General features: G+C 46.6%; 1 pseudogene; it reads right to left on the bottom strand.

The window, feature by feature from the left end:
* Positions 1 to 4613: 4613 nt before the first annotated feature.
* LOC114023214 lies at positions 4614 to 5260 on the bottom strand (annotated as a pseudogene).
* Between the last annotated feature and the right edge of the window lie 3760 nt (positions 5261 to 9020).

Raw genomic sequence — 9020 nt, 5'->3', positions numbered from 1 at the left:
AACAGTTTCCTAGTGTCAAGGCATATGTAAGCTTAAACTCAATCTTTTTTGCCATAATCTCCATTTAAGCCAATGAGTTTGCCAGCTGTCAAAGGCTTCAGGGAGACAGGCAGCCCTGCATTTGTCACTGCGTCTAACAGGTCTCCTTCTCATTGTCAGAGCAATAACCAGGGCAGGACCAGAAGGCCTTTATCTCAGTCTCTAACCTTAGGGAGGAAGGGCAGCCCCAGACACAGCTGAGCTTAGCGCCTAGCTAGCAAGGAGAAGGTTGGGCAGCCCCAGATGACCTAGGCTTCTCCTTCTGGGCAGCCATGATGGACAGGGGCAGACAGAGGGGCTGCATCCTGGCCCTCTTGAGACTTGGGGGAGGGCTCTGGGACTTCTGTTTTCCTTCTCCGACTACACTAGTTTAAAAAAGCAGATGCTGGGGCACTTTCTGTGCTTCTTGCTTGGGTGCATTCTATGGAACTAGACCTACAAGGAAAAACGCTCCCAGTATGAGAAGTGCTCAGCTGTTGACAAGGTAGCTAAATGCCTCCCCATCAAAACTGGGACCAGGCTAATTTACATCTCTGTAATCCAGGGTCTCTTTGAAGGTTCTGAATGAGGAAAGATCCCAGAGATATGAGACAGTGGCTTTCTGCTCTGTTCCCAGCACACAGGAGCACTGGGAGCTGGGTCCCTGAGCTGTCGTTTAGCTGACTGGGCTTAGTTCTGGCTGCACCTCGGTCCCTGCACATCCTTTAAGGAGAAGGCTCTTAACACACACCATGCAAATGACATGCACAGCTCTGATACACCTTACGTAATTGTCCAGAATTTTCTCCCTTCTTATTGCTCTCTAAAAAATACCATTTGTTGTATGGGATAATTGTCTGGGAGGAGGAGAGGAAGACTGGGGGGAATCATGAAGATTCAAAACAATTGATTTCAACAAAAATAAGAGATGGGTTCAAGTCCCACCACTGACACAGCTGAGCGAGTCTCCCAAGGCTTTGGCAGCTCCCTAAGCTTGCAAGTCCAGAACAGGTGCCAATCTGGGCTGATGGGAAAGCTTTCTTCTCCAGTCATTCCCTCTATCAATAAAATCATGGGAACCAGCCAGAAAAGAGAGGTGCCAAGTACTGTGCCAAGGCCTGAGATTATAAATAATACCAGTAGACCCAGCCCTGCCTTCAAGGAACTTACAATCTTTGGTCTGTGTTTGTATTCCTTTTCATCTCTCATTTTCGCAATGAACCAAAGCATGGGAAATCTCCCAAAGTGTGCCTGAGTCCTTCCAATCAGGGGAGAAGCTATGCTATGTGATGCACTCAGGGCCAGAGGACCATGGAGTTAGAGCTGGAAAAGACCTAAGAAGATGTTGAGTCCACACTCTTCATTTTACGGCAGAGGACATTGAGATCCAGGGAGGTGACTTGAGCTGCCCAATGTCATGAAGGGCAGAGGTGGAATTGAAAGCCCGGTGCTCTGCCTCCAGCTGAGCCTGGAGGGTCTCTTACAGCCTGACCAGTGCCTCTGTCATCTGGACTCCCACAAGGCAGTTTCCTGTTCTTTTGTTCAGCATTTCTAATCTCCTCTACTCTGTGATGAATCCTTATCACTAGGAAGAGTTTAACGTGCATTTTAACAGGAAATTTTTAATGGACATGAGGATCTCAGCTACAGGGCAATAAGTAAGCTTTACAACCAAATGAGCTCCCAACAGAGGCTTTAAACAATATGTGTTTAAAAATTAATTTTAAAATAATTCCATTTCACTGGTTTTATGGCAAATCCCACGTAGATCCAGCACTTTTTCATGGCCACCTCAGTGGGGAGGATTTGAGTCCCTAATATTTGTTGGGATGGATGGCATTTTCTTTATGCTCACTTGTCCTCAGGGGCAAGGATGGTGAGAAAGCTCTCAGAAGGGGCTACAGTCATGACAAAACAAATTTAGACTCTAGGATCCCAAACACTTTTCTGTGCAAATGTCTGCAGGAAGCTCAGCCCCAAGGGGAGACTCTCGTAGGCTTGGATGACTAGGAGACAATGGGCTGGCAGTGGCCTGACTCAGCTTTCTGCAGGTGCATGAGAAAGCCTGGAACCAGCAGTCCTGGGAAGCCAGAAGGTAAATGAGTTTCTGAAAACTACCATCCCCATGCCCTGAGTGCAGCAGGTTGAGCTGGTAAGAGCAAAGGTGCAGATGCCCCTTTCAATAGGGCATCTTACCTATTTCTGATTTCTCTGCCCAGACTCTGCTGCAGATCCAGGGCTATCTGCCATTGCACGCCCTTTGGCAGGTTGCCCTGAGCCACAGCGTTTAGGGAAAGGTCAAGGATGAAGTTCGACTTGAATTGGGGTGCCCAGCTGCCAAGCCTGGAGTTCTCTCGCGTGGCCGAACCACCAGCACCAAGCAGGATGGCCAAGCTGCCTCTGTTTTACAGATATGCAGTGGACAGTTGGCTATGGAGCCCATTTCATTTCTAATGGGTTCTCATTGTTAGAACAAGCTCCCTTTCTGAAGTCGGCCTCACTGCAGCTTATGATCAAATTTTGTCCCCCTTTATTGTCCTTAATCCTGCCCTCTGGGGCCAAGCAGATCAAGTCTGACAGCCCTTCTCCCTAAAAATTCTTTAAATCTTTGAAGATAGTGACCACTCTTCTCCACTCAAGCCTCTCTTTTCCAAACTAAACATCCCCCAAGATGCCAGGAGAAGAAAGGACAAAACCTCTACAGCAGGAAGAGATGGAGGGGCGCCTTCAGAGGCCAGGCAGCAAGTGTCTTGGGGTCACTTCTTCTGGTGCCTAAAGTCCAAGTTATAGGGATGGCTCTGGAAGACATCTTTGCAGTCAGCCTGCGGGCCCTGAGGAAAGAGAGAGGCCCAGTAGCAACTTCAGAGCAAATCATTAGGATTTATTTTGAAAGCAACATGTCAGACTGAGCTCTTCAGTTGAGAGTATTACGGCAGATGAAAGCTGAGATCACTTACCTGTGAGAAAATTGCTGGGGGTTGAGGGGAGGGCTGTAGAGTTAGAAACAACACCTGCACTTGAGGATGGATTGAAATGAGGTCAGAAATCATCAAGCTTGGATGGGGAAAGCCGCATCGCTCTGTCATGGTTGGTAAAGCCCCAGGCTTGACCAGAGATGGGATCTTCTCTAACACCATGGGGACCTTCCTGCTGCACAGAAAGCCCTCTCTTCATTCTTCAGGGCTCAGCTCCATCACATTCCCCACATTCCCTTTTCTCATCTCTCCTCCAGCTCCCAGCTGCACCCCACGCCCCTTCCCTCACCTCCCACACTTCATCGGACGGAGGTAACTGTGACCTCTGTTCTGTCACCTCAGTGTCTCCAGCCTCACATACCACTCACCCACTCTCCAGCCTTCAAAGATGAGGTGCGCCTTCCCTTCATCCAAGCCAATAGCTGCAAGTGCTGCTTCTGCTCCCATTCCCGTCCCTTGGTCCCAGCTTGTCCTGTCAATCAGTGCTCTCTCATTTTTAATCTCTCCTTTCCTGCTGGGCCCTTCCCTTCTGACGGCAAACAAGCCACCAAAAAAACCCTCTTTCCTTAGCCCTGGTTGGCCCTGAAGTCATTGTCCTATCTCTCTCGTCCCCTTCACTGCCAAATTTCAAGAGTTCTCCACACCACGGTCCTACTTTTTTAGTACCTGTTTACTCCTTGTCTTGTTCTAATCTGGCTACACTGGCAGCTACACTGACAGCACGGTAGATAGAGAGCCAGGGGTAGATTGGGTTCAGATATGACCTCAGACGCTAGCTATGTGACTCTAAGCAAGTCACTTAAGTTTTTTGCCTCAGTTTCCTCATCTGTGAAATGGGCTAACAATACCACCTATCTCCCAAGGTTGCTGTGAAGATCAAATGTGTTTAACAAAGTGCCTGGCAGATAGTAAGCACCATATAAATGCTAGCTGTCATGATGATGACAATTTACTGCCAATCTAATGGACATTCTCAATTCTCTTCATTGACCTCTCTTCAGGACTGGGCAAATCCCTCCTTGATATTCTCTTTTCTTTTGGCTTCCGTGATGCTGCCTGTTCCTGGCTCTTTGTCTAGTTGATCTTTCTTGGTGTCCTCAGCTGGCCCAACCTCCTCCTTGTGACCTCCAGGCAATAAAGAATTCACACATACAGAGAGAGAGAAAGAAAGAGAGAGAGAGAGGAGAGAGAGATCTGTCCTTGGCCAACTTCTCTACAGGTCATTAGTTATTTCATCTTCTCTATATATCCTTTGTATCATGGCTGTCACATTCACACTTATGACTCCAATTGTCACCCACATGAATATGGTTCTTAAATTCTTATATACAGATCCTTTCTTCTGATGTCCACATCCGCATCTCTACCTCCCTACTGAATAGCTCTACCTAGCTGTCTCACCGACATCTCTAATATAATTTAAACAAAATGAAACAAACCATCTTTATTTTTTTTTACCTTTTCCTTCACTGTATTTCATACTCCCACCGTACCACCACAATAATGAATTCTTCTTAATTTAAACTAAAAATCATTAGGGGTTCTGGAAGGGTGTGTGTACTGGGGGGAGAGGTGATGGTGTCATAGCCTGAGGTGTTGGGGGGCAGGGGAGGAGACAAGTCAGCGGATAGTCTTGACGCGGTTCTTGAAATTGCTGACTGTCTGAAGCTGCAGTTGATAGGCCATTGGGTGGATCTTGAAGCCATACAGCCCGGGCACAAATTGGTTGGCAGGCCGTTTGGGCTTGTACTCAGGATGCACCATGAAGAGCATGTGGGGAAAGCCAGTGCCAAAGTAAGCACCATCTGTGTGGTGGTGCCTGGATGACTTGGGAGTATAAACATCCATACACTTGGTGCAGTACAGCTTCACCATGGCCTCACCTGGTGCGTCTGACAGTCCAATGGGTAACATGGGCTGGTTTTCACAATACGCACGGGGACAATAGCCAAAGTCTCCCTGCTGGTATTTTTCCAAATCTGGGTGATGCCACGGTTTGTGAGGATGTAGCAGGCATGAATCAGTCCATACAGCATCTCGGCTGCCTGCTCAATCAGGTCACTCTGGTTGGGGTTGTCCTCCAACTCTTCATCAGGTTCCAAGTCAAGGTTCATGTCTAGTGCCTGCCTATAGTGGGGCACCTGTTTGTTAAGCCCTGTGAGGTTGAATTTGTCTTGGATATAGTCTTCATCCACCTCGCAGAAGGATTCATTGCCATGAAGCCCACAGAACCAGGAGATCCATGATACCTCCTCTGAGCTACTCATTGGGCTGGGGCTGGGGAGGGAGAGGGAGAAGTTGCTCACAGGGGCGGTGGCGGCAGCAGCAAAGCCACATAACAAATCATCTTTTCTCTAAAACCTATCCCTCCTCTCATTTTTCCATTTCTGGAGATGGCACCATCATAGTCTCAGCCACCTGAAAGCCTCAGAAGTCATCCTTGAACCTGCCATATTCCTCAGCGCACCCAGGCCCCCATCTGATTATCAGCCAACCGTGATCCAGCTATCGCATTCCTCTCTTGTATCTGTTTCCTTTCCCCACGCTCACTGTTACTACCTCAGTGGTGAACCTCACTAACTCTTGGCCAGAACTATGGTAATGGGCTCCTAATTGACCTCTCAGCTTCCATTCTTCACATGACCGCTGAAATATGCAAAGGTCTAGTCATAACACTTCCTTGTTCAAAAACCATCCGGGCCACTCCTTTGCCTGCTGGATAAAAAACAAGCTAGCATTACAAATAACTCAGGAAATGGGCATCTGAGGCCTTTCACAAGCCAGCTCTAACCACCTTTCAAACCCAATACTATGACACTTCCCATTGTATGTGCCATGCTAAGCCTATGTACAGCAGCCTCCTGGCTGCTGCCTCCATGCCTGTGGTTCGGCCCTCTGTCTGCTGACTCTCCTCCTATCTCAGGGGCCACCTTCTCTGCTGGGCTTACGCTGGCCCTCCCTGGGAAAAGAGGTCCCTCCTCGAATTTTATAGACTCCTGAGCACTTTTCACTTCTCTGCTTGGATGCCAGTTTTCATTTTCCTGCTAAATTATAAGTTCCTTGGGAGGTGGCACAGCATGTTGATAATAATAATAATATTCATTTACAGAGCATTCTAGGGTTTACAAAGCATTCCTCACAACAACCTGTGAGTCAGACCGTGTATTATTCTTCTCAGGCTCAGGCAGTTGGACTGACCGCTCAGGATGGCAAATTTAAGAAGTGTCTGAGTCGAAATTCAGACTCAAGTGTCTAACTCTAAGTGTGGTGCTCCTCCAACGAGTGCACCCTGCTTCTGGGGCTTCAGAAAAGTTGACTAAAACAGTAAACTCAAGTTTGAATGGACCAAACACAAGGCGTTTCTGCTCCTAAGAGTCGGTTTACTCCTCAGTAAAGGAATGGATTGGAGTGGACGGCCTCCAGCTCTCAGCCTCGATCTCAGGTTCTCTCCTCCTTGAACTCGCCAGCAGTCAGTCCTGACACACTACAGACCCCCACTTTCTCTTCTTACTGTTCCACTCACCTCCTCAAGAATCCTTGGTGATTTTGTAATCATGGATGACACAGAACCGCCTTCTAGTTGCTTAGAGTTTGGTCAGGCAGGACCATAATTCTCTCCTCCTATACTCAGTTCCAATTAGAATCAGAGTAGTCCTGGAGAAGTCATGCTGACTGAATTGAGGAGGAAAACTACCTCCTAGTTTTCTGTTGTAAACAAGGTAGAAACCCCTTGACTCATCCTTTAAAAAGAAACATATTTATTCACCTTCAGATATGGCAGAGCCTTAAATAAGGTAGGATAGGAAGGTAGGATATTGCCTTTTATTCCAAAGTGGGATGGACTGAGCAGGCCTGGCCCTAGCCCAAAGGAATGTCATCAGGATCTGACTAAGATGGATGTACTGGGAACAACGTAAGAAGAAGCTTCTGGGAGCTCTGATCTCTTCTCTCTTCTTACTGGATAAGCAGAGGATAAAAAGCAAGTGACTTCTCGGACTGGTGCTTCCTTCGCTGGGCAAATGGGCCAGCAGGAAGCACCTCCGATCGTTATCTTTTTTGTGGACAGGTGTTACTACACCTGGGATTTAGTAAGCCCTCGTAGCCTTGTGCCTAAGTAATCCAGACTCATCCAGAAGTAATTCCTTGCTACCCTCCTTTAATAAATGTGTGTGCAACTGTTGTGGTTGTAGGGCTCTGTTAAGGGTTCTCTGACCAGCTAATACAAGTCTTACACATATTATGGGGTTGTTTGAGCTTTATTGAGGCAGAAATTTTCCTGATAGCCCATGTGCTATATAAGTTGCATTTACACTTTTTTCTTCTTCACTCTTTCTCTTCCTTCTTTTTCTTTCTTTTTTTCATCAACTTTGCTTTTATCCATAAACTTTGGCACACAAAGTGTCTAATTGGCTGTTACTCAAAAAGATCACCAAGTGAGGCGAGCACTGGCCTTCTCAGCTAAACAGGTGGTCTCATTACCTGGGGCCGCTCTCCAGGTTCATATCTTTAAGCAGCATGTCTGAGCATCCAGGTCTGGGCTGGTTTGCTGAAGCCCTTTGTGTAATGTCAGTGTCTTGAAACTAAGAAAATGTTATTGGGGACAAAAGGGGAAGGAAGAACATTCTAGCACTTCTTCAAAAATTCCTGATTTCAGAGGTGTGGGAATTTCTACCATTGAAATGTCTTTCTGCCTATCCATCCACCCATTCTATCTATATTCATTTATAGACATGGATGTCAGCAATATAGAAAGAAGTAGATAGATGATAAATAGATTAATAGATAGATGAGGTAGATAGTTGGTAGAAAGCAGTAGATAGAAGATAGATAAGGACATTGATAAGATATGGATGGATAGATAGATAGCTGGAGAAAGATGAATAGATAGATGGATAGATGCATGATAGCTGGCTATCAGAATCATAAATTTTATACTTAGGAGGGAGCTCAGAGGCAACCAAGAGAGAGTCCTGGGTCTCACTCAAGAGGAAACTCCTCAAAGGCTCTAGAGCAGCAAGCTGGAGGTAGAACCATGATGGTTCCCCTCATGTCTTCCTAGAGTCTTTTACTTCAACAACCTGAAGTTGGATTGGCCTCTTGGAGCTGGAAGCCAAGTCAACACTACACTGTCCCAAAGAAGGGCTCTAGCTTGAGATTCCCCAGATGGGGACTGGCTGACAAATGAAACTCACCTCTTACCTTCCTCTCCACCAGTAAGGGGAGAGTCCCATACCAATGGGCTTTGGGACCAGGGTTACACATTCTTTAGGCTAGCAGCAGCAGATATTTACGAGGTATTAGATCACACTTGGCTTTTTCTCCTCCTTCTCTTGTGTGGCTGTTACAGAGGCTAAGATCTTGTTCCAAAGGTTCCTATCGTTCCAGGGTCAGTCAACGTTCCTCCTTCCTGGCAGTCTAGCTAAATGAGCTCCTTTAGAGCAGGTTCCCTACTGACTACCTCCACCTTGTGAAGAGTGAATGTATCTTCAAGACAAGCTTAGGCTGCTGAACTCTGAATGCAGATTGAAGCATATTTTTTCAATTTATTTTTCCTGCTTCTTTGCTACGTGGCTAATGTGAAAATATGTTTTGCATGACTTCACATGTCTAATGGGAATCCTATTACCTCCCTTCTTAATGGGTGGGGAAGGGGCTGGAAGGAGGGTAAGAATTTGGAATTCAAAATTTAAGAAGGAATATTAAAAATGTTTAATGTAATTGGAAAATATCTAACACAATAAATAAAAATAAATGCTCTTTTTAAAGAAAAAGACAAGCTCAGACTGTCCAGGCTCCTCTGCCTGTTTGAATGAAAAAGAAGCCTCCAGAAGGTTTCAGGAGGAGAAAATCCCCCTCCCTCCTCCTCCCCCACCCCTGCCCCTGGCATTAGCTTACTCTGCCTCTGCCTGCCTTGGGCTCATCATCATCTTCTGCTTTCAATTTCCTTCAATCCATCAACCATTCACAGAGCACCTACTAAGTGCCAGGTCCTGTACTGGGGGCTGGGGTGTGGGGGAGCAGGGGCAA

The sequence above is a fragment of the Vombatus ursinus genome, unplaced genomic scaffold (assembly GCF_900497805.2).
Source record: "Vombatus ursinus unplaced genomic scaffold, bare-nosed wombat genome assembly UNPS02014817.1, whole genome shotgun sequence".
Lineage (NCBI taxonomy): Eukaryota > Metazoa > Chordata > Mammalia > Diprotodontia > Vombatidae > Vombatus > Vombatus ursinus.
This window is presented reverse-complemented; position numbering and strand designations above follow the sequence as displayed.